Source organism: Saimiri boliviensis, chromosome 17 (genome assembly GCF_048565385.1).
Source record: "Saimiri boliviensis isolate mSaiBol1 chromosome 17, mSaiBol1.pri, whole genome shotgun sequence".
Classification (NCBI taxonomy): Eukaryota; Metazoa; Chordata; class Mammalia; order Primates; family Cebidae; genus Saimiri; species Saimiri boliviensis.
The window spans coordinates 71,399,665-71,415,400 of NC_133465.1; the positions used below are offsets into that span (position 1 = coordinate 71,399,665).

The 15,736-nt window shown below is 52.4% G+C and overlaps 1 pseudogene; it reads right to left on the reverse strand.

The window, feature by feature from the left end:
* Positions 1–5,497: 5,497 nt before the first annotated feature.
* On the reverse strand, positions 5,498–7,700 carry LOC101045491 (calponin-2 pseudogene; annotated as a pseudogene).
* Positions 7,701–15,736: the final 8,036 nt, after the last annotated feature.

A 15,736-nucleotide genomic window follows, 5' to 3' on the forward strand; every position in this document is an offset into this window, starting at 1 on the left:
CTCTCGACCTCGTGATCCACCCGCCTCGGCCTCCCAAAGTGCTGGGATTACAGGCTTGAGCCACCGCGCCCGGCCAACCCTGTCTTTTCTAAAAATACAAAAGTTAGCCGGGCGTGGTGGTGCACGCCTGTAGTTCCAGCTACTCGGGAGGCTGAGGTTGCGATGAGCCGAGATGGCGCACTTCAGCCTGGGTAACAGACCGAGAACCCGTGTCAAAAATAAATAAATAAATAAAATAAAAACCAGAGTTGCAGAAATGGGAGCAGACACATTGCTAATGGATCATTACTGGTAATAATGAGAGGAGGCCAGGTGTGGTGATTTATACCTACAAGCCCATAGCTTTGGGAGGCTGAGGGAGGATCGCTTGAGCCCAGGAGTGCAAGACCCAGGCTGGGCAACATGATGAGACCCTGTCTCTCAAAAAAAAAAAAAAAAAAGGAGGCTGGGCGCAGAGGCTCACGCCTGTAATCCAAGCACTTTAGGGGGTCGAAGCAGGCTGATCACTTGAGGTCAGGAGTTCGAGGGCAACCTGGCCAACATGATGAAACCCTGCCTCTACTAAAAATACAAAAATTAGTCGGGCATGGTGTCAGGCACCTGTAATCCCAGCTACTTGGGAGGCTGAGGCAGGAGAATCCCTTGAACCCAGGAGGCGGAGGTTGCAGTGAGCCTAGGTTGTGTTACCTCACTCCAGCCTGGAAGACAGAGTGAGACTCCATCTAAAAAAAGAAAAAGAAAAAAGAAACAGGCCTGCTGTTTATAAAGCACCCAGCCTGCGGCCTTTTGTTAGGGCAGCCCAAACTCCTGACCTTAGGTGATCCACCCGACTTGGCCTCCTAAAGTGATGGGATCACAGGCATGAGCCACTGCGCCCGGCCCACGGCAGGGACTAAGACAGCGCCCACGTCTCAGCCGCACTGCCTTCAAGTCCTTGACCGCTCGGCCAAACCTTTACCCACGGCCTGCGAGTTCGTTCCTCCGGGAACCTGTGGCTATTCTCTTTTCAAGGTGAAATAAACAAGCAGGTGCACTCTTTCTCCCGTGGGGAGGCCGTGCTGCAGGTGCGGCTTGGGGAACAGCCAGCATGCCACACAGAGCTGCCTGTAACAGGGTCTGACGTTTTCCTTCCCCAGGCATCTGGGCAGAGGGAGCCCCGTGAGGCTGCAGGTGTCGGCTGAGAGAGAGGAGCTGGGGCATCTGGGCTGCTCGTTCCTGCAGCTCTCGTGTGCTCCGGGCATCGCTGGACCCTGATGCTGTCGGCAGCCCTGCCACGTGGTGGGAGAGGGAGCGAGGCACACCCAGTGTCCGGCTCGTGGATCAGACGATACCCTTTGATGACGGCAGCTCAGATCCCACGGTAATTCGGTGGCTCCCAGTCAAACCTTCAATCTCGAAGTCCCAGAAGCAAACATAAACTGTATCTCAAAACGGGAATCTTTGTGTACAAAGTATAACGTAGCTTGTTCAGAGCTCCCGTGGAGCTGGGCCGTGCTGGGAATGATCCACAGGGACCTGCCAGATGCCTCTGATGACACTCCCGCCTGCTGCTGGCATGTTGGGTGTCGTGGGATCTGCTGGCCACACGCCCGGTGGCAGAGTGGCTTGCGTGGCAGCCTGGACTGTCGTGACGCCTGCCCTCATTCTTGGCCGTACTCAAAACCAGCGCTATTTGGGTCACTTCTGAGCAGTACAGAAACAGCGGAGAAGAAACGCAAGAGAGAAGAATCCATGTCCCCCAAACTGAAAGAGCCCCTCAGGCGTCGTGCCCCTTCCCGAGCCATGGGAGGGCCCAGATGCAGCTGCTCGTCCTCCACCTTGGAAGGGACATCCCGACATGCCCCGAACCACTGGAGCAAGGTGGCAGGATCCTGGACGTTTCTGTGAGATTGTCTCCCGCCTCCTGGAACACGGATCTCACTAACGTGTCTAGGGCAGCGGCTCCATCACAGCTGCCACATCCTGCAGTCCTCACGTCCGCCCCGAAGGACAGCATCCTGCAGAGAACAGCGATCCTGTGGGTGCAGCTCTCGGAAGGAAGGGCGGAAGTGCACTGCGGGTCCTGCGGCTGAGAGGAGGCTGTACCCGCTAGGCGCTGCCCACAGGTGCAGAAGGGCGACCAGCACCTGACGGGAGCAGCTGCAGAGCGGGTGGGAGCCTCGATGCCTCGCTGAGCAATGACCCGGCCTTTGGAGCAGCAGCCGAGAGCAGCAAACAAGGGCCCCATCGATGTCCGGATACCCACTGCCATTCATCAGGGCCACTGGCCTGTCTTCTGACCAGCCAGGCAGGTGAGCCTCAAAAGGATGTGCTGGGAGCCAGGCAGGTGGGCCGCGCGGGGAAGTGGTGGGAGCCGGGCGGGTGGGCCGCGCGGGGAAGTGGTGGGAGCCGGGCGGGTGGGCCGCGCGGGGAAGTGGTGGGAGCCGGGCGGGTGGGCCGCGTGGGAAGTGGGGGGAGCCCTGTCCTGCACTTTCGCATCCTTGCTGGCGCTGCTGGTCTCTGAAATCCCTCCGGGAGCGTGAAGCTGCAGCATGTTTGACGTTTTCGGGGGCAGAGGCCGCTCTGGTACTTTCTAGTTGGCCTCTCACATCATCCTGGCCTTCACTCCATGGCTTGGGAGACCAATATTGCAATATGGGGATTTTTTTTTTTTTTTTTTTGAGACGGAGTTTCGCTCTTGTTACGCAGGCTGGAGCGCAGTGGCAGATTTCAGCTCACTGCAACCTCTACCCCACAGGTTCAAGCGATTCTCTTACCTCAGCATCCCAAGTAGCTGAGACTACAGGTGCACGCTACCATGCCTGGATAATTTTTTCTTGTATTTTGGTACGGATGAGGTTTCACCATGTTGCCCAGGCTGGTCTCAAACTCCTGACCTCAGGTCATCTACTCACCTCGGCTTCCTAAAGTGCTGGGATTATAGGCATGAGCCACCGAGCCTGGCCCCAGGTTTTCGATTCTGTGGGTATTTCCCTGGGAGTGGAGTTGCCGGGTCCTGTGGTACCTGTGTGTTGAACTCTGTGGAACCACAGAACTCTTCCACGGTGTCTGCGGTGGTTTCCATTCCTGTGGCACTGCAGGGGGCTCCGGCATCGCCATGCCCTGGCCTGTATTCCTGCTGTCTGTCTTTTTTGTTACAGGCATCCTAGCGGGTATGAAGTGGAGTCTTGTAGCTTTGATTTGCATTTCTCTAAGGACTAAGGAAGTTGGACATCTTTTGATGTGCTTATTAGCCATCTTAATATCTTTTTTTTTTTGAAACCGAGTTTCACTCTTATTACCCAGGCTGGAGTTGACCAGGATGGTCTCGATCTCTTGACCTTGTGATCCACCCGCCTCGGCCTCCCAAAGTGCTGGGATTACAGGTGTGAGCCACCTCGCCCGGCTATTATTATTATTTTTTGAGATGGAGTCTTACTCTGTTGCCAGGAGTGCAGTGGTGCGATCTCAGCTCACCATTTTAAAAATTGGGTTATTTTTCTGTTGGGTTGTAAGATTCTTTATGTTTTGTGGATACAAGTTCCTTATCAGATATACACACAATTTGTAAATATTTGCAAATATTTGGGTCGTCTTTTCTTTTTTGTTTTTTGAGACGGAATTTCGCTCGTTACCCAGGCTGGAGTGCAATGGCGCGATTTCGGCTCACCGCAACCTCCGCCTCCTGGGTTCAGGCAATTCTCCTGCCTCAGCCTCCCGAGTAGCTGGGACTACAAGCATGTGCCACCACGCCCAGCTGAGTTTTGTATTTTTAGTAGAGACGGATTCTCCATGTTTGTTAGGCTGGTCTCGATCTCCTGACCCCAGGTGATCTGCCTACCTCAACCTCTCCCATTTTTGTATTTTTTTTTAGTAGAGACGGGGTTTCACCATGTTGGCCAGGATGGTCTCGATCTCTTGACCTTGTGATCCACCTGCCTCGGCCTCCCAAAGTGCTGGGATTACAGGCGTGAGCCACCGCGCCTGGGCTTGGGTTGTCCTTTCATTTGCTTGATGTCATTTGAAGTACAAAAGTCTTTAGTTTTGGCCAGGCACAGTGGTTCCTGCCTGTCATCCCAGCACTTTGGGAGGCCGTGGTAGGTGGATCACTTGAGGTCAGGAGTTCAAGACCAGCTGACCAACATGGTGAAACCCCCATCTTTACTAAAAATTAAAAAAAAATTAGCCAGGCATGGTGGTGGGCGCCTGTAGTCCCAGCCACTTGGGTGGCTGAGGTGAGACAATCACTTGGCTCTGGGGGGTGGAAGTTGCCGTGAGCTGAGATCACACAGCTTGTGGTGCCCTCCAGCCAGGGCAATAGAGTGAGACCAAACGTCTCAAAAAAAAAAAAAAAAAAAAAGTCTTTAATTTTGGAGAAGTTTCCTGTATCTATTTTTGTTCCTTTGCTGTGTGTACTTTTGACGTCATGTCTACAAAACCATTGCCCATCCAGGCCCGAGAATGAGCGGACCGTGGTGGTTGTAGAAATGTGTATTTTAGCTCTCAGCTCTCCTACTTAGGTCCTTGGTGCATCTGGAGCTACTTTAAACGTTTTTTTTTTTTCTTCTTCTTCTTACAAACAGAGGTTTTATTGCGTTTGGTCCGCAGTTGGGTTTCACATTATCTCGTGGAGCAGGGCCCCCGGGTGAGGGTCCCTGTGCAGTACTTGGCAGGGTGTGCTGTCCGAGATGGCGCAGTATAGCCGGTCAGGCCCAGAAGGGCTCCTGAAAACCTACTGAGAGGCCGGGCGCAGTGGCTCATCCCTGTAATCGTAGCACTTGGGGAGGCTGAGTCAGGCGGATCACCTGAGGCCAGGAGTTCAAGACCAGCCTGGCCACCATGGTGAAACCCTGTCTCTACCAAAAATACAAAAATTAACCAGCGTGGTGGAGCACCTGCAGTCCCAGCTACTCGGGAGGCTGAGGCCGGGGAATCCCTTGAGCTCGGGAAGGGGAGGTGCGGTGGGCGAAGATTGCCCCACGGCACTCCAGCCTGGGCAACAGCAACAACTAAAAAAACCCACTGAGGCTACCGGGAGGGCGGGGTAGCATGGAGACAGGGTCAGGCTTGGCCCCAACAACTCAGAATTCCGCTGCCTTGTACAGGCCTCACTTTCCCCACCAGGCCCCAGGGCGGGCTGAGGGTCTGATGGTCTGATGGAAATCCAGCCACTTGGGAGCCTGAGACATTCAGCATCGTGGCCAGGCCCCTTTTCCAGGGGACTCATTGCCCAGCACCCTCTCCCCTGTCCCTGCCCCATTCCTCGGGGTGAGGGGGGGAAATATTTTTCTTTTGTTACTACTTCCTGAAACTTTTGTGGGTACAGAAACCACAAACTGATTGGGTGACAAAAGTGAGAAGAGACGAGGCAACCGGAAGTCTTCAGGACCCGGGTCCCTCCAAGCCCGGGCCTCTCCTCCCCAGCACAGCTCGGCCCACAGCCTGGACGTGCCAGCAGGGACCCCGACCCTACAGGCATCAGGATACGGCCTTGACCCCTTCCCCGCAGCCCGGTGGCTCAGTCCTGCAAAGGATCAAGGCGAGGGGGAGAAAGCCCTGCCGCCTGATCCCAGGAGCCACTCACAGACCCTCGGCTGATTGGCAGAACTGAACAGGCTAATAAAAAAAAGCTGGGCCGGGCGCGGTGGCTCAAGCCTGTAATCCCAGCACTTTGGGAGGCCGAGGCGGGTGGATCACGAGGTCAAGAGATCGAGACCATCCTGGTCAACATGGCGAAACCCCGTCTCTACTAAAAATACAAAAAATTAGCTGGGCGTGGTGGCGCGTGCCTGTAATCCCAGCTACTCAGGAGGCTGAGGCAGGAGAATTGCCTGAACCCAGGAGGCGGAGGTTGCGGTGAGCCGAGATCGCGCCATTGCACTCCAGCCTGGGTAACAAGAGCGAAACTCTGTCTCAAAAAAAAAAAAAAAAAAAAGCTGGAAACACAGAAAAACCCAGAAACCCAGACGGGGAGAGGGTGTGGGGAGAGAGCATGCTGGGAGCCTCGGTGGCGCGCCTCCTCCTGGTCGTAAGGGGATATTTGGGGACCTCCCCGGGCCGGGGCAGTCGCCAGCGCCGGAGGGCGCCCCGTGGGCCACTGTGCCTTGCGGGCAGTACTTGGGGTCGTACATCTGCCGGCCCGGGCCGGAGACCCGGCCGCTCTGGTTGGCGCCCGGCGTGCCGCCCGTCTGCAGGGATGTGGGGTTGTCACCCTTGTCGGTTCCCAGTTCGGGGTCGCAGACGTGCCGCTGTGTCCCGGGAGCCGTCGTGCCCACCTGGCTGGCACACTTGGTGGTGCCCATCTGGAGGCTGATGGTCGAGTGGTCCGTGGGGGGCAGGATGTGGTTCTTGGGGTCGTAGAGATGCCTCCTCGTGCCGTACGCAGTCCCGCCTGACTGGCTGGCGCACTTGGTGGTCACCTGCGGCCTGATGACGCACTGGTGGCCTTCACGGTGGTGGCGTCCAAGTTCCGCTCCTGCTTCTCCGAGTACTTGACGCCGATGTCTGCCCCGCTCTGCGGCCCCTTAGTCTTGGCCTTCCCCGCCCGGGCGAGACGAGACACCTGCACCTGCGTCACGTTCCTGCTCTCTAACAGGCCGCTGGCCTCGAACAGGTCACCGGGTTCATGCTGTAGCTGACCATGGCCTTGATGGAGTTGGGGAGGTTTTCCAGCTGGTGCCAGCTCTGCGTGGAGCGGTTGATCTCGGGGACTGAGCCTGGCTGTAGCTTGCTCATGAGTGCGCACGCGATAATCCGGTCCTTCAGGCCCTTCTGGAAGTCGGGGCCGATGGAGAGGCCGGTGAGCCCCTCGATCCAGCGGCGGAGCTCTGCCTCCTTCTGAGGGTCATCCTTGGCCAGGAGCCGGTTCCTGACCTCGTACGAGGGGCCCTGGCTGAACTGCGTGGAGCTCATGGCTGGACGGGACAGGTCGGGACCGTGGGCCGTGCGGGGTGGCGAAAGTGTTTTTTCTGTTGAGACAGGGTCTCAGTTTGATGCCCAGGCTGCAGTAGTGGCGCAGTCACTGCTCACGACAGCCTCCACCTCCTGGACTCAAGTGATCCTCCCACCTCAGCCTCCCAAAGTGCTGGGATGACAGGCCTGAGCCACCGTCCCCAGCCCTGGAATCACTTTTTGTGTGATATTCAGTAGGAAATACAACTTCATTCTTTAGTGTTTAATTTGTGTTTACTTACCAATCTGTTTAATTTCAAAGTCAGCATTGTGTAACAAAATGAGATTTTACCTAAATATCCAAATCCAAATGAAATCTGAAGCCCTTCACCTCAGTGGATTACAAGGAAGTTGAGTAACAGCCACAGAGAGCGGGGCCAGGCTTGAACAGGTGACAGGTCAGACGAATGTCAGAGTCGCCTTTCCGTGGGTCCAGGGCTGTTCCCGGGGGACGGAGCCCGCGGTCCTCCCTCAGGAGAGGACACGGGGGGGACTCTTGGGTCGGGCCTGGGTTGGGGTCCCCTCTTGGACACGCGGGGGGTGGGGACGGACTCCTGGACCGAGATGGGGACCGCGCGCGGATCTGGACTTGGAGGTCAACCGAGAGCGAGTGTGGGGCTGGCTCCGGGGTGAGAGGAGCGGCGCGGCGGGTTATTCCGGGGGGGGGCGGCCATGGCGCCCCGTTTGCACCCGCAGCCCGCGTCCGCCCAGCATGACCGGTCCCAGGGGTCCCCGCGTCGCGCTCGAGGTGGAGGCGGCGAAGGCGAAGCCGCGGGACTCCCGGGCGCCCGGCGGTTCCACGCGGCGCACGTGTGGGTCGGGGTGCGGGGGTCCGGGGTGCGGGGGGGGCCCGGGTTGCGGGGGTCCCGGGCTGGGGTGTGTGGGGGCGAATCACTTGAAGCTGAGAATGAGAGTCTCCCTCTCTCAAAAAAAAAAAAAAAAAAAGAAAAATGTCTTTTTTTTTTTTTTTTTGAGACGGAGTCGCTCTGCCCCCCAGACTGGAGCGCAGTGGGGTGACCTTGGCTCCCTACGGCCTCCCCAGGTCAAGTGACTCTCCTGCGTCTGCCTCCTGACTAGCTGGGGACGCAGACAGACGCCTCCACACCCGGGTGATTTTTGTATTTTTAGGGCAGACGGGGTTTCACCATGCCTGCTGGCCAGGATGATCTCGATCTCCTGACCTCGTGGTCCTCTGGCCTCGGCTTCCCAAAGAGCTGGGATTACAGGCGTGAGCCACCGTGCCCAGCCCCAACTTCATGCGTTGGCATGTGGATGTCTACTTCTTCCAGCGTCATTTGTTGAGAACACTTCTTTCCCCGCTGAATTACCTTGGCACGCGTCTCAGAAATCATCAGTGGCCTGTATTTCCATCTTCCGCTGGTGCCACTCCCCGATTCCCGCAGTCTGCGCTAAGTTTAGAAATCCTGCAGTTTTGTTCTCTATCAGGACTGTTTTGCCTCTCCTGAGTCCCTTGTACTTCCGGGTGAATTTTAGGGTAGGTCCGTGTTTGTCACCCTCTGCGGAAAGCTGGTGGGGCTTTGACGGTGACCGTGCTGGGGAGCGTCTGGGGGTGTGGCCATGCGGCCGCAGGATGTCCCTCCATTTATTGGGAATTTCTTCATTTCTTTCTACAATGTTCTATGGTTTTCTGAGTATATTTTGTGCTGGTTTTTGTTAAATCCATTCCTAAGTCTTTTATTCTTTTTGATACCATTGGAAATGGTGCAGTCACAGCTCACTGAGCCTCAAACTCCTCAAGCCATCCCCGCCTAAAGCCTCCCTAGTAGCTGGGACTGCAGGCATGCACCACCACACCCAGCTAATTTTTTTTTTCTTTTCCCCCTCCAATTTTTTTTTTTTTTTTTTTCCACTTTTTGTAGAGATGAAGTTTCACTGTGTTGCCCAGGCTGGCCTTGAACTCCTGGGCTCAAATGATCCTCCCTCTCGGCCTCCCAAAGCACTGGGATTACAGGCATGAACCACCTTGTGTCTGGCCTGGAACTGTTTTCTTGATTTCAATTTACAGCGATCTGTTGCTTGTATATAGAAAAATAAATGTATTTATTTGTACTTTGTTCCATGTGAGACTAAGAATGGTTTCCTGGCTGGGCGTGGTGGCTCACGCCTGTCATCCCAGCACTTTGGGAGGCCAAGGCGGGCAGATCCTCTGAGGTCAGGAGTTTGAGACCAGGCTGACCAACATGGAGAAACGCCATCTCTACTAAAAACACAAAATTAGCCGGGCATGGTGGTGCATGCCTGTAATCCGAGCTACTCAGGAGGCTGAGGCAGGAGAATGGCTTGAACCCGGGAGGCGGAGGCTGCAGTGAGCCGAGATCACACCATTGCACTCCAGCCTGAGCAGCAAGTGCAGAATTCCATCTCAAAAAAAAAAAAAAAAAAAAAAAAAAAAGAATAGTTTCTTGTCTGTTGACCCTGCAAGCATGTGATCTCATTTATTAGTTTGAATAGCTTTTTGTGAATGCCTTAGGATTTTGTACATGTAAGATCGTGTAACTCACAGTACTGTCTTTCCAGTGTGGGTGACTTTTATTTCTTTGTCTTGCCTACTTGCCCTGGATAGATCCTGCAGTCGAAGAATGAGAGCAGACAACCTTGCCTTCTTTGCGATCTTAGGGGAGCATCCCCTTCTCCGACATGATGTATGAATTCTTGCTTGCGTGCGTTTGCTTAACGGACCCTCCATTGGGCTGACGGTTCATCGAGTGCTTTCTCGTGGAGGTGTGCTGAGTTTTCTCAGATGTGTTTTCTGCATCTCGGATGATCACGTGTTTTTGTTTTTTATGCTATTGATATGGTGTATTCCAGTAATTTAGTTTATTGTCTGTTGAGACAGGGCCTGGCTCTGTTGCCCAGGCTGGAGTACAGTGGTACAGCCTTTGGCTTACTGCAGTCCCTGCGCCCCTGGCCTGAGTCATCCTCCCACCTGTGCCTCTTAAGTCATTGGAAAGACAGGTGCATGCCACCAGGTCTGGCTGATTTGGAGAGAGGGGTGTGTGTGTGTGTGTGTGTGTGTGTGTGTGTGTGTGTGTGTCTCTATTGTGCCATGTTGCCCAAACTGGTCTCAAATTCCTGGGTTGAAGCCATCTGCCCACCTTGGCCTCCCAAAGTGCTGGGATTACAGGCATGAGCCACATGGCCTGTCCCATTAATTGAGTTTTGTGTGTTAAGGCAACTTTGTATTCCTGAAACGAATAGCAGAGGAGGCTGCAGCATATCATGTTTTCTATGTTGCCAGATTCAGTTTGCTAGTACTTTGTTGAGGATTTTGGCATCAATGCTCATAAGAAATACTGGTCTGTCCTTTTCCTGTGATGCCTTTGTCCGGTTTTGGTATCAGGATAACATAGTATGAATTGGAAAGTGTTCCCTTCTCTTTTTTGAAGAAGTTTGTGTTAATTCTCTAAACTTTTCTTTTTTTTTTTTTTTTTTTTGAGACGGACTTTCGCTCTTGTTACCCAGGCTGGAATGCAATGGCGCGATCTCGGCTCACCGCAACCTCCGCCTCCTGGGTTCAGGCAATTCTCCTGCCTCAGCCTCCTGAGTAGCTGGGATTACAGGCACACGCCACCATGCCCAGCTAATTTTTTGTATTTTTAGTAGAGACGGGGTTTCACCATGTTGACAAGGATGGTCTCGATCTCTCGACCTCGTGATCCACCCGCCTCGGCCTCCCAAAGTGCTGGGATTACAGGCTTGAGCCACCGCGCCCGGCCCAATTCTCTAAACTTTTCACCGGCAAAGTTGTCTGAGTTTAAACTTGTGTTTGTGGGAGTATATTTTTTTTATTACTAATTCAATCTCTTTGTTATAAGTCTATCCAGATGTTCTATTTTTTCTTTTCTTTTCTTTTTTTTTTTGGAGACAGAGTCTCTCTTTGTTGCCCAGGCTGGAGTGCAATGGCAAGATCTCTGGTCACTGCAGCCTCCAACTCCTGGGTTTAGGCAATTCTCCTGCCTCAGCCTCCTGACTGGCTGAGATTACAGGCTTGCACCACCATGCCTGGCTAATTTTTGTATTTTTAGAAGAGACGGGGTTTCACCAAGTTGGCCAGGCTGGTCTTGAACTCCTGACCTCAAGTGATCCGCCCTGCTTGGCCTCCCAAAGTGCTGGGATTACAGGTGTGAGCCATCACGCCCAGCCTCTATTTCTTCTTGAGTCAGTTTTGGTGGCTTGTTTCTAGGAAGATGTCTATTTCGTTTAAGTTATCTAACTTTTGACATACCATTGTTCGTAGTATTTCCTTACAGTACTCTTTCTCTCTCTGTCTCTCACATGTGCACACACACAGTTTTGCTCTCTCTTTTTTTGATCAGCCTAGCTAAAGGTTTGTCACTTTTGCTAATCTTTCTTTTCTTTCCATCTTTCTTAAAACAATTTTCTTTTCTTTTTATTTATTTATTTATTTTTTTTTTTGAGACGGAGTTTCGCTCTTGTTACCCAGGCTGGAGTGCAATGGCGCAATCTCGGCTCACCGCAACCTCCGCCTCCTGGGTTCAGGCAATTCTCCTGCCTCAGCCTCCTGAGTAGCTGGGATTACAGGCACGTGCCACCATGCCCAGCTAATTTTTTGTATTTTTAGTAGAGACGGGGTTTCACCATGTTGAGCAGGATGGTCTCGATCTCTTGACCTCGTGATCCACCCGCCTCGGCCTCCCAAAGTGCTGGGATTACAGGCTTGAGCCACCGCGCCCGGCCCCCTTTTTTTTTTTTTTTTTTTTTGAGACGGAGTTTCGCTCTTGTTACCCAGGCTGGAGTGCAATGGCGCAATCTCGGCTCACCGCAACCTCCGCCTCCTGGGTTCAGGCAATTCTCCTGCCTCAGCCTCCTGAGTATCTGGGATTACAGGCACGCGCCACCATGCCCAGCTAATTTTTTGTATTTTTAGTAGAGACAGGGTTTCACCATGTTGACCAGGATGGTCTCAATCTCTTGATCTTGTGATCCACCCGCCTCGGCCTCCCAAAGTGCTGGGATTACAGGCTTGAGCCACCGCGCCCGGCAACAATTTTATTTTCTAACAGAGACAGGGTCTCACTATCTTACCCAGGTTGGTGTTGAACTCCTAGACTCAAATGATCCTTCTGCCTTCAGCCTCCCAAAGTGCTGAGATTACAGGTGAGTCACCACGCCTAGCCTAATCTTTTGAAATAACCAGCTTTTAGGTTTTTAAAAATTGGGCTGTGTGTGTGTGGCTCACACCTATAACCCCAGCACTTTGGGAGGCCGAGGCAGGTGGATCACTGAAGGTGAGGAGTTTGAGACCAGCCTGACCAACATGGTAAAACCCAGTCTCTACTAAAAAACACAAAACTTAGCCAGGCATGGTGGTAGGTGCCTGTAATCCCAGCTTCTTGGGAGGCTGAGGCAGGAGAATCGCTTGATCCTGGGAGGCAGAGGTTGTGGTGAGCCGAGATTTTGCCATTGCACTCCAGCCTGGGTGAAAGAGAAGACTCTGTCTCAAAAAAGAAAAAAAAAATTGTTTTTCTGTTCTCCATTCATCTGTGTCCTAGCCCTTACTGATTCCTTCTTTCTGCTGGCTTTTAGTTTACTCTTCATTTCTAGTTTCTTACGGGGGAAGTTTAGGTGATTGACTTGAGATTTTCTTCTTAGGCCTTTGCAGGCGAAATTTCCTTGAAAGTTCTGCTTTTGCTGCATCCCGTGAGCTCCTGTGTTTCTGTTCTCATCACCTCAGAGGGTTTCCTATTTTTTATTGTCCCATTTCCTTTGACCCGTTTGTTATTTAGGAACACGCTGATTAATTTTGACGTGTTTGTGAATCTCCTAACTTCCTTTTCACATTTTTTGAGACAGAGTTTCACTCTCGTCACCCAGGCTGGAGCGCAGTGGTGCGGTCTCGGCTCACTGCAACCTCCCCTTTCCAGGTTCAAGTGATTCTCCTGCCTCACCATCCAGAGTAGCTGGGGTTACAGGCACTCACCACCACGCCCGGCTAATTTTTGTATTTTTAGTAGAGACGGGGTTTCACCATGTTGACCAGGTTGGTCTCGATCTCTTTTTTTTTTTTTTTTTTTTTTTTGAGACGGAGTTTCGCTCTTGTTACCCAGGCTGGAGTGCAATGGCGCGATCTCGGCTCACCGCAACCTCCGCCTCCTGGGTTCAGGCAATTCTCCTGCCTCAGCCTCCGGAGTAGCTGGGATTACAGGCACGGGCCACCATGCCCAGCTAATTTTTTGCACCATTAGTAGAGACGGGGTTTCACCATGTTGACCAGGATGGTCTCGATCTCTCGACCTCGTGATCCACCCGCCTCGGCCTCCCAAAGTGCTGGGATTACAGGCTTGAGCCACCGCGCCCGGCCCCTGGTCTCGATCTCTTGACCTCGTGATCCACCCGCCTCGGCCTCCCAAAGTGCTGGGATGACAGGCTTGAGCCACCGCGCCCGGCCTTGTCCCATTTTTTTTTACCCCTTTGTTATTCAGGAACACGTTGATTAATTTTCACATATTTGTGAAGCTCCTAATTTCCTTTTCATTATTGATTTCTAATTTCATTATATTGCAGTTGGAGAATGTACTTTGTAAGATTTCTGTCCTTTTTTTTTTTTTTTTTTTTTTTTGAGACGGAGTTTCGCTCTTGTTACCCAGGCTGGAGTGCAATGGCGCGATCTCGGCTCACCGCAACCTCCGCCTCCTGGGTTCAAGCGATTCTCCTGCCTCAGCCTCCTGAGTAGCTGGGATTACAGGCACGAGCCACCATGCCCAGCTAATTTTTTGTGTTTTTAGTAGAGACGGGATTTCACCATGTTGACCGGGATGGTCTTGATCTCTCGACCTCGTGATCCACCCGCCTCGGCCTCCCAAAGTGCTGGGATTACAGGCGTGAGCCACCGCGCCCGGCCTTGTCCCATTTTTTTTTACCCCTTTGTTATTCAGGAACACGTTGATTAATTTTCACATATTTGTGAAGCTCCTAATTTCCTTTTCATTATTGATTTCTAATTTCATTATATTGCAGTTGGAGAATGTACTTTGTAAGATTTCTGTCCTTTTTTTTTTTTTTTTTTTTTTTGAGACGGAGTTTCGCTCTTGTTACCCAGGCTGGAGTGCAATGGCGCGATCTCGGCTCACCGCAACCTCCGCCTCCTGGGTTCAAGCGATTCTCCTGCCTCAGCCTCCTGAGTAGCTGGGATTACAGGCACGCACCACCATGCCCAGCTAATGTTTTGTATTTTTAGTAGAGACGGGGTTTCACCATGTTGACCGGGATGGTCTTGATCTCTCGACCTTGTGATCCACCCGCCTCGGCCTCCCAAAGTGCTGGGATTACAGGCGTGAGCCACCGTGCCCGGCCCGATTTCTGTCCTTTTAAATGTATTGTGGCTTGTCTCATGGAAGGTCTACCCAGGAGAATGCTCCACGTGCACTTGAGGAGAATGTGTATTGTGCTGCGTTGGGTGCAGTTTTCTGCAGATGTGACATTTAGGGACGAGGCTGGGCTAACTGGTATGCAGCGTTGCGTGCTGGTGTAGTCTTCTGTGTCCTTACTGGGTTTTTTTTCTGGTTGTTCTGTCCATTATTGAGAGTGAGGTATTGAAATCTTCAACATCTGCAATTTCTGGAAACAAATTGTCTATTTCTCTCTTCCTTTCTGCCAATTTTTTTTTTTTTTTGAGACGGAGTTTCGCTGTTGTTACCCAGGCTGGAGTGCAATGGCGCGATCTCGGCTCACCGCAACCTCCGCCTCCTGGGTTCAGGCAATTCTCCTGCCTCAGCCTCCTGAGTAGCTGGGATTACAGGCACGTGCCACCATGCCCAGCTAATTTTTTGTATTTTTAGTAGAGACGGGGTTTCACCATGTTGACCAGGATGGTCTCGATCTCTCGACCTCGGGATCCAGCTGCCTCGGCCTCCCAAAGTGCTGGGATTACAGGCTTGAGCCACCACGCCTGGCCCTTTCTACCAATTTTTGCTTCATGTATTTTATTTCATTTATTTATACAAATATTTTTTTGAGATAGAATCTCGGTCCATGTCCCAGGCTGGAGTGCAGTGGTGCGATCTTGGCTCACTGAAACCACCACCTGGCCAGGTTTAAGCCATTCTCCTGCCTAAGCCTACTGTGTAGCTGGGATCATAGGCGTGCACCACCACACCTGGCTAATTTTTGTATTTTTAGCAGAGATGGGGTTTCACCTTGTTGGCCAAGCTGGTCTTGAACTCCTGACCTCAGATGATCTACCCACCCGCCTCAGCCTCCCAAAGTGCTGGGATTACAGGCGTGAGACACCACGCCCGGACTTTTGTGTTTTTTTGTGTGTTTTTTTCTTTCTCTTTTTAAATTATTATTTAAAAAAAATTGGCCGGGTGTGGTGGCTCACGCCTGTAATCCCAAGCACTTTGGGAGGCCGAGGCGGGTGGATCATGAGGTCGAGAGATCGAGACCATCCCGGTCAACATGGTGAAACCCCGTCTCTACTAAAAATACAAAACATTAGCTGGGCATGGTGGCGTGTGCCTGTAATCCCAACTACTCAGGAGACTGAGGCAGGAGAATTGCCTGAACCCAGGAGGCGGAGGTTGCGGTGAGCCGAGATCGCGCCATTGCACTCCAGCCTGGGTAACAAGAGCGAAACTCCGTCTCAAAAAAAAAAAAAAAATTTTTTTTGTGGGCACATAGTAAGGATATATATTTATGGGGTGTCTGAGATGTTTTGATACAGGTGCACAGTGTGACAGATGCATGTCATGGAAAATGGGGTGTCCACCCCTCAAGGATGTATACTCATTTTAGGATCATCGTTAAGCTGTTCCACACAGAGTGG